This window comes from Sturnus vulgaris, chromosome 5 (assembly GCF_052056855.1).
Source record: "Sturnus vulgaris isolate bStuVul1 chromosome 5, bStuVul1.hap1, whole genome shotgun sequence".
Lineage (NCBI taxonomy): Eukaryota > Metazoa > Chordata > Aves > Passeriformes > Sturnidae > Sturnus > Sturnus vulgaris.
This window is the reverse complement of record NC_142247.1, coordinates 10049380-10066542: the sequence shown is the minus strand read 5'-3', so window position 1 is coordinate 10066542 and position 17163 is coordinate 10049380. Positions and strand designations below refer to the sequence as shown.

General features: G+C 41.3%; 1 protein-coding gene across 6 annotated transcripts in view; it reads left to right on the top strand.

Moving 5' to 3' along the window:
• The window catches only part of FAR2 (fatty acyl-CoA reductase 2), a 120496-nt gene that overhangs the window by 73313 nt on the left and 30020 nt on the right, over positions 1-17163 (top strand). The gene's annotated exons all lie outside the window — the stretch shown is intronic.

Here is a 17163-nt window from a genome sequence, read left to right as displayed (position 1 = left end):
GAAATGGTTTGGTTTGGTTTGGTTTGGTTTGGTTTGGTTTGGTTTGGTTTGGTTTGGTTTGGTTTGGTTTGGAAGGGACCTTCAAGTTCATCTCATTCCAGCCCTCTGCCATGCTGGAACACCTTTCACTAAACCAGGTGATATTAAAGGCCATCTCTTTTTAGGAAGCAGAGTCCTTTATTCCATACCCCTCTGTGTATCTTTGCTGCTGCTCACCATAATATAAACCTCTTATCCCTGAGTGTCTGCCCTTTTCCCAAATGGGATTTACTGTTTATTTTCCTTTTCTTGCATTTTTTGTGTGCCTCTCTTCCAGTTCACAGCTGAATTGCACTGCAGGAATATTAGCTATGCAGCCCATGGATACCAATCCAAAAAATGCCCTGTGGTTTGGGATTTGTTCAGCTGGGAGGACTTCCCATCAGAACTTACTCATATCAGTGTCTTGATATGCTGAGCTAACCCCACATTTGCTTGTGTCTTACTGAAGTGGTTCAGGTGGTATCTGTATCTTCATAATGAGAAGTTGTATTCATAAAGATATAGATCAGTTATTGAGTTGTTTGATGGAGACAATTCTCAGTTTTTACATCAGGCAGCTGATGTGTTTCAAAGGTTATCGTTTTACTGGGAGCCTCAAAAGGGAAGGTGTTGGCCTCAGATGGTTATCTTATCAAATAGGAACGTATTTAATGTTTATTGCTGTGAAATATTAACCATGAATAAATTGTGCAGTTTGTTGATGGACATACTCCATCTCCTGAGGTACACTGCAAATACATTCACATCCCTGAATAGAAGGTGTGTCATGCTGAGAACTGAAATGCATAAAATAAATGAATCTTTGTAATGTTCACTGTCAACCAGGCGAATTTTGCTTCAGGCTTTAAGTGAAATGACAGCATTTTATTTCTCCAACAATTTCAGTGATTAGTACCAAAAAGTACATATTGCTCTTGTGCTACCCACAGTTTTTTTGTAATAATGGAATATCTCAAGGTAGTTTGGCTCAGGAGAGAAAGGTGAGCTGAAGGAATCATGTAAAGTACAATGGAAAGACACTGGAGATGTTGTCTGTTAAACAAAAAAAAAAAAACAAAACAAAACAAAAAAACCCCACCACTGCAAAAACAATACCCACTTGTATGCCCATTTTTTATGACTGAAACAGCTGAGGAGAGAGACTGGGTATTCCATGAGCATAAAGGGAATAGCTGCTAAAAATTTTCTCAGGTGTCTGAAAGATGTTATTAATAGCATCCTTAAAAAGAGCCATACCAGCCTTCTAGCACTACCGTGGGTTTGGAACAGCTGCAAAAATACTGCAGTCTGAGCTCAGGTGAGTGTCCTGGGCAGAAGGGAGGAGTCCACTCTCCTTCCACCAGGGAAGAAGAAGGGAGCCACCACCACAATTGCCTGTATTTTTCCCTGCCAAGGCACAAAGAAAGAGCAAGCAGAAAGGCGAGTGACAGCAGAAGCAGTGATAAATCTTTGAGTCTGCATAACTTTATTAAGCACTGCAAGCAAGACTTCATCTCTGTGTGCATGAAAATACCCAGCTGCCCTCTCTTTCTCTGGAGCAATCCCTTTTTTTGGTAAGAAACAAAGCCAGGAAGGTTCCAGACCAAGGCACCATGCCCAGGTCAGTGCCTGTCTGTGGGGCTGGGACCTGTTTTCTTTCCTGTGGATACACTCCAGTGTGTTTTGCCTCTTGTCTTCAAAGAGCAGTGATATTTGGGAAAGATTTTCTGCAGTCCCCGTTGTCTGTAATGCTTTAATTTTAGAAAATACAGGTGTTCTAAAGGGTTATAAAATCTCACCTAAGTAATGGCACATTGGGTTAAAAACTTGTGCACATATTCCTAAATTCTTCCTTGTTTCCTTCTTGTTTTCAGAATGTGTTTATACTCCTGTAAATGGCAATGCAGAAGCCCATCTGTTTGTTAGGGGTAAATAGTAAAATTATAGATTATCTCTAGCAGATATTTATCAACACTGTGCAGACTCAAACATATACAAATCTGGATATCACGTTTTAAATTAATACTAATAACTTCGTTTCATTTATTCTTCTTTAATCACTTTATGTCTCTCTTTCAGGGAGGCTGTTTGGGAAATACTGATTATTTTGCATGTGTTAAGGAACCCTTCCCCCTATATTAGATGTATTTCAGTAGGGAAGACCAGATGATAAAAGAAATCAAACTGATGGACTGGGAACAAAGGAAATCGTGGGCTTGACAGTCAACCTGTAGCCTCCACCAATAGTAGCTGGAAATGTTTCCTAGGAAACCAGGCTGAAAACCAAAATCTCTCATGTTAAATTTTCCACTTAACTGAGAAGCTGGTTGTATGTGTTACTAACTCTCCATGTGTGCTATTGTGTATTTTAAATACAGGGCATAACCTGAAGTAGGTGCATGTGGGATATGTCTCTGTGTTCCTGTGAATATGTACATTGATTTTGATTCAAAGGTGAACATTTCTCCAGTAACAGTAGGAGAAAGCAGATAATTCAGGTAGAAGGCCTAACTTTTACACAAAAATACATGCTGTGAAATTACCCTTTGTGCTGGACAGAATCAACTGCAGAAGTAGTGCACTGGTATATAATTTATCAAAATTAAATGTAATGATAGTTTTCCTGTGAGGATCCAGATTCTAGAGAACATAATGGATTCCTTATTTGGAATAAGAGCAGGGGATGACTGAGCAACTGTTCTAAGACCAAACATTTTTTGTGCTAGAGGCCCAAAGGTGTGGCTAAACTGAAGCATTGCTTATGTCTGTGATAAAAATTAACCTCCTGCTGAAGTGGACCAGGAAAAACAAGCACCAGCAATCCCGAGACATCGCTTCCCTGCTGCTGTTTATAGGAGTGGTGTACATTTAACCTCATCCAATTGTGTGTCACCCATCCATCTGCACAAAATGGACTCTGTGAAAAGCTCTGAGATCTATGAAAAGCTTTGAGATCTGTGGCTCTTTCTGTCAGTGATTTTCATGTACCATTTCAGCACTGATTTGGGGTCTGTGCTGCATCAAACAAAAGTTGATACAGCTGCCTCTGCTCATCTGTGCATTGCAAAGAGGATTATTTTGATTTTCTACCATAGTTTCTATCCATCAATTTTTTCCATTCACCGGTGTCTGATTTGGTCACACATCACTCACTCCTTGGTCCCTTTCAGATGTGGTCCTCTGAAGACAGGTTTTACAGCTTTCCTTTGGTTTAGATGAAACCCCCAGATCATCAAATGGCAATTTCTGTGTTTCCTATCCGTGTTAACTCTGCAGACACATCAGGATTGCTACCTCTGGGCAGTTTTCCTCCAGATAAATGTTAACTCCTGATTAGAGGAGTCAAAAGCAGTTTATGGTGGGTAGGAAAGGCATGGAGAGCAAAGCAGTTATTTGTACCCTCCTGAGTAAGCTTAGAGCTGAAAAGAGTGATGTTCTCAGCCTGCTTGGAGGCAAGAGACATTCTCCAGTTAACTTCATCTTTTCCCAGGACTGGTAGGTACTCTCTGGGGCTGGTGTTCCTCTGCCTCACCCATGTGCTTCTCCCTTGCTTCTCCCTGGGGGCCTGTGCTGAAAAAAGACTGAAAAACAATGAACAATGTCAGAGGAGAGCACATAGAACCAACAAAAAAGAGCAGATTTTTCCACAGGCCTGTTACTCAGGTTTTCTACTATTCACCCCAATGAATCTTGCCTTTCTTAAACAAAGTTTCTTGTTATCCAGTTACAGAGAAATAATATTCCCAAGCCTAAACATGTGCTGTATATATATATTTTTAAGCATAGATCAGGCTTTGAGTTAGTGCCAAAATTTTTATGTTAATTTGACCCTCAAAAGGCAGCTGTCAGGAAAGAAGCACTTGGTTAAGGAAGGCATATTGCCTCCTAAAGGGCTTTAAAATAGCTAGATTCTCCTTCCACTTGTGTGATCTTGGGTAAGTCACTTCAAATCTATGTGTCGGTTTCTTCCTGTGAAAAATTATGTGGCTCTTCTTTATAAAGAACTTGCTGATGAAGAAGATTGTGTAATAGGTATTCATGGAATATTTAACTTTTAAAAATTTTGAATTTTGAATATTTGAAATGCAAAATACATGTCTGGAGACCTTTAGTTACCCTTCTCTCCCTTCTGCCTAATATCTAATCTAGAGGTTGAGGGACATTTAGTCAGTGTCATTCCCTGGTCACTTGATACAACTTTGAGACCATCCTTTTTCAGTTTGCTTTCTGTGTGCACCCACGGAAGCAGTGAGTTCCTTGGAGTGCAGGTGCTCTCGAGGAAAGCAGTCAGCTTTGTGTGCTTGTCTGCAGATTGTTCAGGTACTAATAGATGTTCAAATCCCTGGCATCAGGGGAATCAGCAGAACATGAAACCAGAGTGGTGAGAGACAGCTGTGCTAAAAATAAATAAACCCCCAAAGTAAGATAAGCTCAGTGTCCAGGAAAGGCAGCATTCAGTGAAAGTAATTCAGCACTGAAGAAGGAAAGAGTGTTTTACTAAATAATAGCTAGATTTTAAAATTAATTATGTATGATGTTTAATCAATGAAATGAGGCTTTATGCTGTACTAAACATTTGTATGGTTAAAAATACATATTTTAATATACATAGAAGGTAATGCTGCATATGAAACACTTAAACCACTCTCTTTCTTCTATAGACCATGATGAGATCTGACTGTAATTTGGATGTAATTTGCTGAATTACATCTTTCTTTGAAACATGTCTTGTAGCTCTTGTCAGATGGTGGCTCAAATCAAATACATCTTTGCTCTGCTCCTGCGTGGTAGTTCTTGTGCCCCTGGATAATTTCTCTGCCTACACCTGCTTTTGTGCTCCCATCCTCTGACAGGAGCTGCATTTAATTAACTCACCAGTCCTTTTCCCTTCTTTTCGTTAGTTTTTATTCTGCCTGCAAGGCTAGATGGATTCCAGCTCCAAAGGCACAGCTGAGGCCATGCACTGGGAAGGTGCCAGGACTTCTAAGCTGCAGCACTGAAAAAGAGGAAGTGGCAAGAAATGCCATTTCTGTTCTGAAAAGATTACCGTTCTATTAAAAGAGATGAGATTTTCTCTGAGGCCAGCAGCACACCTCCAGGGAGTTGGTTTAGCAGGTCACTTTAGGGACTGAGGGAAAATGTTGTATAGGTGGGAGGGAAGAGAAGTGCTGTCTTTAACCTGAAACCAGCAATTCCCTTTCTCAGTCCTTCCCAGGAGAGTCTTTTCTGTGGAGGGCAAGGCATGTATTTACTTGCTCTCTCCCCCACTGCCATTTGGCAATTTGGCTTCTTGCTCGGGTGGCAGAAACGAAGGTGGCAGCTACCCAGGGTGCACTTGATCCTGGTCTTGGAATGCCTGGCACAGGCTACAGTCCAACTTCTGTCTGTCTGTGTCCTGCACTTGGGATGAGGCTTCCACTTCACTGCTCTTATTTGGCAGATGTCATGGATTTGATGTGAGGTGATACCTTCATAATAGATCGTTTAGCTCGTTCAGTTTAATCTGATTAAACTCTCCCAGTCACCTGCTTAGGTAAGGTAGACGGGATGAGTCGGAGTCAGAAAGATTAGGAGACTTTTGCATGATCATTAAAAATTGGAGGCAGAGGAAGCAATTTGAGAAGCATCATCCCTAGCTTACACATAAAAACACTCCAGGAAATTGGGGCCCAAGCTGTGGGAGAAGAAGAAGGGCTGCCAGGACATCATCCAGTAGTTCCTCATTCCCACTTCTTGGACAGGTCTTGACCTTTTGGTATTGTAGCAAGAGAATGGGAGGAAAGGTGTAGACAGGTTCACTTACCCTCCAGAGTCAGTCCTTGAGTAATGTGTATTGCTTTATAATAATGATGAGCAAAGTTAGGAGTTTGTGTGTTGTCTCCCTGGGGACTCGTCACCCAGCTTGTTACAGTCGTTTCTTTCCTAATAGAAGAAACTGGTTGTAGGCGTAATTCTGCTGTGGTGTGTGGGAGGGAAATCTTGGGGAACAGATGGTTCTTGGTGAACAGACTCCAGTGACTAAGACCGACTCTCAAAAAAGAATTAATCTATCAAGCTGATTTGCAGATGAACAGAAATAGGAAAAATAACCATAATACAAACGCAAAATTGAACGATGGAGCAAGGCTGCCTGTTGAATGCTTGACAGCGGTATTTCTCCCTGGTAAAGAAATTGCTTTTTAATAGCTCTCTTATGGAAAGGATTCTCTAAGCTGTTTCTTTTTCAGATGCAAATTTATTTATCATTGAGCACAAGAGGGCAGAAAACCAGGCACTCAAAACTCAGAATGAAAAAAAAAGCACTAGGAGAAACTTTGCATCCACATATTTGCATCTGCCTCCTTGAAGGTGGAAACTGTTAAGGGTGGAAGACCCACCAATATATACAGTTGGAAGGGACAAATTCTTCACTTAAGCTCATTTCAGACCACTAGTGTTGATAAAAACACACTTATCCCTTAAAGGTCATGGTTTAATTATAGGCGCTGATAACGACTTTCATGACCAATACCGAACAATTTCTGAGTGGGTGGATTAAAGCCTCTCCCCATGAAACAGATTTTCCTCTACAAAAGAAGTGCCCAGGACTGTGGGCTACTGCTCAATCTTGAGTAATCTCTTATGAGCTCCTTGTCAGCCATTTGATACGCTGATGTTTCATTTTCAGGGTGTTTAACAATCCCACCAGCTGGGACTTAGCATCTCAATTTTACCAGTGTGACGTCTGAAAGTGGTTTAATGGAGTGGCTCTTTCTTATATGGCAGTATTTTTTCAGGACTTCTTTGGTTGCTGTATTGACTGAAATGCAATTTTAAGTCTATTAGGTCTAAAGACTCAGCACAGCTCAGGGAAGATTATTTAGAAGGCCATATTTATGGCAAACTTCAGTTTCGGGCTGACTGCAATGTAGTAGGGAATTCCCAACCTCTTATGTTAACCAGTAGTCCAGGATACTCTCCTGCTGCCACTAAAAATGTAGCAGACAAGGCAGAGTTTCACTTGGGTTTAATAGAAGCAGTGCTGAGCAATCTGAGACTTAAATTCTCCTTCCCTTTGACATTACAGTAAAAATGTCCATTTTTAAAATAAATGACTGTGTATGCTCTAAACCGTTCTTGGCTACAATAACTGGTATTAAACTGCAGGGCTGAGGGCTATCCAGTACAAAACATCTTGCAGTCATGTTTTAGAAATGGAATCTGTCCTGGTAAAATCATACCTAAACTGGCAAGGTCTTCTGAGCAACATGCAAGGAAATGCAGATTTCCATGGCTGCAATACTGAACATAGTTCAGCATCCTTTTGGAATTGGACTTTAATCTTGGAAATGATCTCCTGAGCTGCTGTTTCTATGGTGGCACATCACTCTTCATATCCAGTAGAACACAGATGGCTCCAGCATTGTCAGTGTTGTATATTAGTTGTTATTTCTCTTGGTTCAGAGAGTGGTGATCAGATATTACTATATAAAGTGAGTGTTTTCAGGAGATGCTTTTAGGCATGTGGGAGGGAAGGAAACACAGTGTTTTGGAGAGTCATCTCTTGCAGTGTAAAAGGGAAGAAGATATTCTTGGTTTAGTACGTTTTTACTCTCTCTGAATTAGACAAAATTGAAATGCTCTGAGTGATGAATCGGGCAAATGATGGGGAGATAATAGATGTGCTATTATCCCCAGAGAGAAGATGCCAAAACTGAGTGCTTTTCATTTGAAAGGGGTGAGTTGCCATAAAATGTTTCACATAAGGAAAATTACATGGACCAGGATTTTCCTTGTCCTTTCCTCATAGTTCTGCTGACCTGGTGAGCTAAAACCTTTCTGCTGTGTAAATGAGTCTGAAAGCAGCATATCTCTGCAGTTAGAGCAATCTGTATGTGAGATACTTGGCCATTAACTCGGATACTGCTGGAGAATACAAAACACACATTCACCACTGGAGCACATCCCACTCCAGAGGTTATTTCCTGCAGCTGCAGCACAGCAGTATTTCTCCTTTCCTGCTTGGGCACCTCGCACAGCTGCTCAGGGGATCCTGACTCATGGGTGGTACAATGGGTCCCAGAGAGCTGGAGATTCATTGGTATGGCAACCCCAAAAAAGGGTTTTGCAAAAGAAGAGCACAGAGGATGGTGGAGGGGCAGTGCAGTACGAGAGTCCCCCCATCACAATTTCAGCTTCATGGTGAAAATCTGCTTGTGCTGTCGTGCTTCCTTCAGGCTGACAGGGATGACACCACGAAACAATTCCAGAATCTCTCATAGATTAAAACACAGCAGTGGACTTGTCATTTTCTTGTACAGGTGTGAGAAGCAGAAATGTCATGAGTCAAGTACAGAAAATCCGAGAACACCAAGATTAGTGTTTTCTCATTCTGTTACAAGTGCTTTGGAATTACAGGTGTGATTTGGTGGGCAGATGGAGACAGAGACTGGCTGGGTGTGAGGCTGAGCATCCATCTGGAGGTGGGCTGAAGGCTGTCCCTGTTGATTGAAGGATAGAGCTGGTCTTTCAGGCTGGTGAGCCAAAGCAGCATGAACCTGGCTCTCCCCTTCAGAGTCCAGGCTTGAGACATAACCTGAATTAAGAGATTATCATGGTATTAAATTAGGCAATACACTGCTAAGAGGCTAATAAAGCAGTTAAATTATATCTAATCTAAAAGCACACACAACTATAAAGCTACTAATTATCATTATAATTATTATGAATCACATCCCAATTCAGTTGAGTTATAACTGTATCTCCCTAACCACTTCAAGGCTATCCCCCCTTTTTTCCACTGTCTCACACAAGGTCTTTTCAGACAAAGACATGATGGAAGCTCCAGCAGTTTATCTAGTTGGGATCTTTTTGATATCACTGTGGACTTGGTTGGATTCATCACCATCTGTAGGTGTCCATAGTCCAGAAAAAAAAAAAAAAAAGCCCTGTCCTCTTTTATTTTTTACCTAATTTTATATCTTCCTGTTTTTTGGGAATTGTTTTGTTTTGTTTTTGATGTTTGGTTTTTGGACCACACTTGCACTTCACTTTCTCTATCGAAACTCCTCTCAAGTAGACTGTCTGTCCCCAGTTACTTTTTCTCCTAATTGGTCCCCTTACTGCTGTATTCATACTCAACTTTGGTGGATTTTTTCAGCACTTTTACTCAGTCAGTCTTGATTTGTATAGTTTTACTTGTCTGGGTACAGGTGGCTTTGAAGACTTTGCACCACAAAACTGCCCTGTCAACATCCAGTCCATGCTGGCATCATATTTTTTACCATATTCATTCACTAAGACACTTTTATTTTAGTTTTGACTCTTCTACCCAGTTCTAATTAAGCACAAGCAATTTCTACTCTTGAGCATAGCCTGCATAACACAGCACCAAGAGTATTTGTCACACTCTGGTTTTGTGCTCCTGCAGCTTGTTGTCCTTGAGCTGTTTTAATCTCTTTTCTCATTCTCAGAAGAAGCATTTCTTGGTGCTCCATCAGGACCTCCTTCATACACCTTATCACACTGTGGTAGCTGTACTGTATGCCCTAGAGATCCTAACTTTACAACCACATAGTTTGGGGCAGATCTTTAAGTATTAGGTTGTTTTTTTTCCCCCAGGAATCTGGAAAACCAGTAGGCTGCTTCTACTGACTGTAGCAGGACAGGTGGAGAAGTGACCTGTACTTCCCTCAGTTAAATACATAGTTAGGAGATAGAGTATAGCCTCATGCAAGTAGTATTTGCAAACATTGTGCATTTCTTACTTGTGTGGGGTGAGAGGTGCATTTCAGTACCTCGGGATGCTTGATTGGGGTATGTTCTGTTTGTTTCTCCTCCACTCCTTCTATCAGGGCTTTTTCACTGTTAGATTAAAGCATTAAAGGAATTTATAACCTCGTGGGACCATGGCCAAGGACACAGGCTCATTACTGGTAATCCCTGCTCAGACAGATGGGGAGGCTTTTGTGTACAAACAGCTTTTTGTTGTTCATAGAATCATAGAATACCCCGAGTTGGAAAGGGCCCACAAGGATCATCGAATTCAACTCCTGGTCCTGCACAGTTTAACCTGGTTGGAAACACTGCTCATTCTGGTGACATGTAGTCAAGTGATTTGTTACACCTGAGGCGTAATTAGCCCAAGTGTTCACTTTTCTGCCTTGTATGGACTGGGTAACACAAAATTAATTGTTGCAGTCTAGAGCTGGAAGCTCAAGGCACCAAGCATGAATTCCAACTCAGCTTATATGGATTATCCTCTTCGGTCTCCCTTGGAAGCAGTATGAGTTGAAAATAAACTTGCAGAGAAAAGCAACTTTTCTCTTGATAGATGTATGGAAGAATGCATGTCGGTGTGAAAGATGTCTCGAGCCACAAATCCTGTGCTCAGAAAGTTTTAACATTCTGTCTTTAGCTGGAAGAATTAGCAGAGTGCCAGAGACGATGATTTAGGCTTGTTGATTACCCTTCAGTAGTCTCTGAGGTGCCAGAGCAAGCTAAAACCTGAGCCTGGCTTAAAGACACTTGATACTGCTGTCTTGATCCTGTTTAAAATGTGTATGTGTTTCTTTCCATACTAAAATAACTGGATTTCTCTATTGTTTTAAAAAAAACCAAAACAAACAACCAGAACAAAACAACAAAACACAGATAAAGTCCTACCTGACTGCAGACAAAACTCATCTTTCCCTGCCTTAGAGAGGAACCGTCTTGCTGGGTGTGTGAAATATCATCTCTCTTGTCTTTTACCATCAGGCCTGTCAGAACATTCTAGTGGGGTGCAACTGCAATGGCAGAGAGGGAGAAACACTTCAGAGGGTGTAGCTGAGCCATCTGTGACAATGCTCTGATCTTTGTACAGGGAAGTGAGCGACATCTGCTCCTGGCAGACGTGTTACTATGGCAGGCTGACGGGAAATGGCCCTCCTGACAACAGGTATCTTTGTTGTGAAACAAGACAACACCTCCTGCTTGATGAGACCCAAACGACTGGGAAAGGGAGTCTGTGTGCCAAAAGGCTGCTACAGACTTCCTGGGACAACTCTGCCTTTTCCTTACATCCGGATAATTTGACAAAGTTCAGTGGAATTGATTTTTTTAATAACCTTTTTTTATTTTGTTTTTTACCCGTGGCCAGGAATTGGTGAATTTTAGGAATGTTCATTATGAGCAGAACCAATTGAGCCAAGCATTGTTAAAAAGCAGTCCATATTTTGAGTAACATGCAAAGAGTTTGGATTCAGAGAGAAAGTTTGGTCTGTGATTCCAGAGGGGCTTCTGCAACCATATCCAAAAGGTTTCTATGGATTCTTCTGAGAACTGGCCAGAATCAGAGGCATTGATTGCAGTTTGTCTCCAGTAGCAGGGGCACTTGTAGAGCTAGATTGTGCTGTAAGTAGCTGACTCTATTTGGACAGATGGTTCTATCTTCTTAGAGAAGTTTTAATTTCCCTAAGCTGAAGGCCCCTTGGATGGAAATCAAGGATTACTTGTAACTCTCTTACTTCCTTGCTTGCTTGGAATAGTGACACTATAGAAAATCGGTTTACAATGATTAAGACATCCTTTCTTAGATGTTTTCGTAGAATATCAACTGTTTCCTTCTTCACTTGGTTGGTCCCACATTCACAAGGGCCCTCACTTCTAGTAGTGTCCCTGTTCTTCCTATCAGTCTTCTAAATTGCATTAACTTCTGATCATCTCTCAGGGATTTTCCCATTTGTTTTCTCACTCTGTTTGCTGCCTGTAGCCTGACCTTGGAAATATGTTCACTAGTTAAGTGATAGGAAGGAAAAAAAGGCAGGTATTTTAACAGGCTGGGTACCCCAGCTTAGGGATTTTCTTTTAATCACCACTCAAAATATTATGTTGTTATGATAAAGATAACAAAAATACATGTGAGATGACATAAGGAGGCCAAAATGTTTGTGTTAGATGTGAGCACAAAAGAAAAATGCTGAAATGAGAAATCGTCCTAGGTAAATCACAAAATCATCAAATGGTTTAGGTTGGAAGGGATCATAAAAGTCATCCAGTTCCACTCCCTGCAATAGACAGGGACACCTTCTGCTATCCCAGCTCGTTCCAAGCTCTGTCCAGCCTGGCTTGGAACACTTCCAGGGATCCAGGGGCAGCCACAGCTGCTCTGGACAACCTGTGCCAGGGCCTCACCACCCTCACAGGGAGGAATTTCCAAGAATATCCCATCCGAACCTGTTGATAAGAAAGAGAGGTTACTGAGAACAAGGTCCAGCACAGCACCTCTGCTCATTGACTCCTCTATCACTTGGAGAAGGAAGTTCTCGTCCACACATTCCAGGAACCTCCTGCAAAACTTCCATCTTTAGTTGATTGTATACTGTTTGACATGTCCATAAATGCAGTATTCTTGGCATGAATTTCAGTCACTGAGACCAGCTGGCAGGAAATGGCTTGCAGTCATGCCAGAAAGCTTTCCCACCTTCCAAGACATCATGGCCACAGGTAGGGTATCTGTTGGGAAAAGCCCTGGCTTTTCCAGGCTAACTCCTCACTTGTGACCAGTGACTTGTTCCTTTTTCTGGTAATCTTCTAGCATAGTTCATTTTAGAAGAGTGAATTATTACTCTACTGTACTCATTTCCCAGATACTCAGCTCTCTACACTTGAGTGCCCTCGCACTGCAATATTTGAAGAATCTCTATTATTTTTTGAGTAGCTTTAAATATTTGATGCATTTGTCTTGATTTGTTCGGCTCAGCTGTGTGTGACATCAAAGGATTTTTACCTCCCTTTACCCTTTTAAGGTGCACTTTGGTGCCCACATTACCCCTGATCCTCTTCATGGTGATGTTCTCTGCTTTCTGCCTCAGAAGGAGGACAGGGTGAGGAAATGCAGACACCCAGCCTAGACTGCCAATCCTTTGGAAGAGCTCTTTGGAGGGACCCCGGTTCAGAAGACTGCATCTCAAGACTTGCCTAGATGTATTCCTAGGAGCTGAATGGCCCAGATGTTTTGTCCTTGAAACAAAATTTGGAATTGCATCCCATGGCCTCATTGGGGCATAGTTATGGGGAAGTATGAGAAGGAAAACAGTCCTAGGAAATGTGTGAGAAGAAACATTTTCAGTGGTTCCTGTAGGAAAAGCTCCAAGAGTTACCATTCTCCTTCCCTGCACTTACATCAAACACCAATTCTGATGTCAAAGTACCACCCAGAGGCACCAGGAACATCAGTGATAAACATCCAAAACCTCCTTGTTCTGTCCATGACTTGTCCACCCACCTATAAGGTGGCACTAGAGATCATGGAAAGCTTTTCCATGTCTCTCAAATCCCTCATGCTCCTGTCCACAGCGTCTGACTCGGAAATTCCACATTCCAAATTCACTGCTGTGTAATTTGAGTATTCTTGCTAGAAAACAGCAGGCTTGGTCAGCAGCCAATTTTCGTGGAAACTGGCCATTCAACACCACATCCCAAATAGCTGGATATACATAATAGTCTTAGCTGACCTTATTGAAACTTTCTGTCCCTCTCTTTGTTTCTGTGGTCTTCATCTTTAAATGATCAGCTATTTTGTTTACTAGATGGTGGTGGTGGGTCCTGTATTTCCACTACATTAGCTTTACTCAGGGGAAAGTAATAGCTCTGGATTGAAGCATAAGCCATTTGTTTTTCTGTAATGAGGAACGCTCTGTTGCCTGCTTTGCAACTGATGAGATGAATTATGCTTTATTTGCCTTGAGAAGAACTGTACTTAAAAGCAATTTTCTGAAGAGAAAATGAGGCAGAGTGCAAAAAAGGGGGGAGAGAGTCTCTATCCCAATTAAAGCTTCCTGATCTGCATTTTCACACATTTCTTGACTGAATAATCCTGGTGTTTATTGCTGGAAATCTTCCAGGCTAAAGATTAATTGCTGGCTAATTACTTTGAAGCTGCCCAGTTATATCTCAAATTAGCTACAATGGCAACTCTAAAACAGTTGTGTACCTTCCTTCCTTAAATGTATTGGAGGATTTTATCAATGGCAAACACAAGTCTGATAAACCCTTTCACAGGACTAAACTGCAGACATCAGATGTTTTTTTAAGAGTTGTTTTCATGACTTTGGTACCTTCAGTAGTTTAAATTTGTGATGGTCACTTGTATATTTATGATGCTGTCATTGAAATCACTGAGGCATGGATGCACACCCTGGGGGGTGTTATTTTATGTATTTATACATAGGCTATTCCCCTCCATTTGTACACCAGTGCTCTTTTCAGAAGAGGGATTTCAAACACCCTGGGTTTAAAATTGTTCCACACAGCCAGTGAACATCTTTTTCTTTGAATAAATTCTTGCAGTGATATTTTACCCCTTGTCCTGTGTCTCTCAGGATAAATTATGTATTTCCTTCACAAGGAGCAATTCTTGCCTATATTCTTCTGAATCATGTTAAGCAATCCCTTCCATTTCTTTATCTGAGAGGTGGTAGCTTTTTACTTTTTTTCTTTCTTTTATTTTTTTTTCTAATTGAGCTCTTTCAACCTTAATGTTCTCATTGGTTCATTGCATATGAGTTCAATTTTGTGTAATTTCTCTGGATTTTCTCCATTTTAAAGAATGTCATACAGTAATGTTGAAATGTTCATGTTGTGATGTAAGTTACCAATCCTCCCAGAGAATTTCCTGGCACCTATTAAACACACCTGAGGAAAAAAGATTGTCTGTCTTGGTCACACTTAAAAACCTGATGCTTTCTGGGTCAGTCACCAGTGCCTGATGGGGTGGAGGGAGATCCAGGAGTGCTGTCCAGAAAAGAAAGGAATACCCAGGCCTTTGAGAAGGCTTTGACAAGGCTAGACTCATGCAAGCTCTTTTTTTTAAAGTAGACCATGACTTAGGCACTATACTTCTCATTACTTTGTATTTGCTTCACTGAAAGTGCCTCCTGAGGAAGATGTGAAGCCTTTGGCATTTTGCACTGCTCAGTGGTTCTTTTATTTCTCAGCTGTGCTGTTCCATAGATGTGCAATTTGCCCTTTCTTTGAGGTTTTTGTATCTTTGTGGCATGGAAAAATTTCTGATTGAAGGATTGGTAGGCAGAAACTCTCTGAATTATTACATGCTTTAAGGCAAGAGCAGGGAACACCAAGAGCTGCAGATGTGCTTTGGAAAGGGAGGTCAGAGCTTAGGAAGGCAGGAATAGGGGAAGTGTCCATGAGACACACTCGACTAGAACTTTGGGAGAAATTCCAGATGCCCTATTTTCACATTTTTTGACAATGTATGGGGAAAACACAGAGATTTTATTAGTATTATATATGGGAATTGCCTGATTATGAAATGGGAAATAAGAAATTCTCCCCTCTGTTGAGGGGCAGCACAGCCCATGCTGAACTTACATCCTATTTTGAGGTTAAAAATGAGAATAGCAGCATTAGGATGCTCAAAAAGACACTGCAAACAGGATAACGTTATTACTGATTTTTGGTTTCAATAGTATTGGACAGCTTGAAGTCGAAGGCCTTTCCTTTCTCTTCAGTGTATTTTTGTGGCAGTCCCTTCAGAAGTGCTTCTGACCTGGCCAATCTTTTCATGTAATTTCAACAGTACATCAGGCCAGTCCACTGACAGTGTTTTATATTGGCAGATGGCCTCTAAAAAGAAAAGACAGAACAATTCTTAGGCCTCACACAGTTACTGGGGATTTATTATTTATGCTCTTGGTGAGTTCATCAGAATTTAGAGATGCAGTTACAGTTTACCTTCAGACTAAGCATCGTCTTTATGTTAAGTACTCCTTGAACTGCAGGAAGCAGTATAAAATAAGCTGCATTTGTTTTGCCTTTAAATCTTCCTTCATTTCCCTGTAAAGCACTGACAAGTCTGAACCCTTCAGCTTCCATAAAAGAAGCAGCAGACTTTGATTAAGCAGCTGCTCCCGTTATCTGATTTAATGGTGACAATGTACCGAATGTTCCTGTGGTGCAGAAGGTTTCCAAAGCAGTGTGCTGACTTGTGCACTTGCATTTGGAAATTGCCTTCATCCTTCAGAGGAATGCAGTGAATCATTGGAGGGGATGAAAAACTGCAGCAGCTGAGTGGCACGTGGTAGCAGCAGGCACAGAAGCCGAAGGGAATCTGCAGTGGGAATGTCAGGAGGAGACGTAGGAAGAATTTAACTGTCCATGACTGGCACTGCAGAAATACTACTCTTACTTTATGTGCCATGACTGAAAGGGAGAAAGGGCCGATTCATTCTTTCTCTGCCTTTGCATTATTTATGCCAAACAAATGGGAAATAACTCATTTCATGGCGTTTTCCACCCTCTTTGCAACAGAACAAATGTGAACTAATATTTCTGAGAGTCCCACAAGATAGCTTTGGTCTCACGTGTTCTCTGAGAAACTTTTCCACTTTGTGTCCCATCAGGGTTTGCTGGCATCTCTCAGGATATGATCCGTATTTGGAGAGCCACTGTAGCATCTTGTTAGAAAACAAGCTTTTTGCAGACATTTAGGGCTTTTGGTGCCTGGGAATTCAGTTCCTACTGTCCAGCCAGCTCTCATCAACACTTTTGCCTATTAATGACTCTCTCTAGAGATGTATTTTCTGGCCTAGCCACACTGATGAAAGATGTGTGCACTCAGGTGCAGCTGAGAGCAGTGAAATGGCTTTGTCTTGTCCTAAGTTGGGCTAAAGCTTCATGTGTATGAAGGATGTGCAGCTGTGTGGCAATTTAAAATAAGTACAGAGTGCAGTGCATAATGGAGAAGGCTAATGATTCTTTTATCACCTCTTCATCCCCAAGATCCTCAAGGTTTATCTAGATTTGCTTGTTAGATAAGCAAAAAGATGATAATCCCTTAGTCAAACAAACAAAAAATACTGCTATTAGGATCAATTTAATCTTTCATGTGTCTCTTAATATGTTTAATTTATATCACACAATTGCTGCTCATACATGAGCACTGGGCACATCAAAGGTAGAAGAAACTCTAAGAAAACAAGAAGCAATGGTAGTAAAGATATTTCCAAACTCGGTGTTATGGTGTGTAGGCTGCAGAGGAGGGGAGGCACCCCGAAAATACAGAGCTGCTGAAAAGTCAGCTGGTCCTTCCTCCTGTGCCAAGGCAGGTTCAGCTGTTCCCTGCCTTTCCTGGCACTGCTTATTTAGACAGCTTTTAAAGGT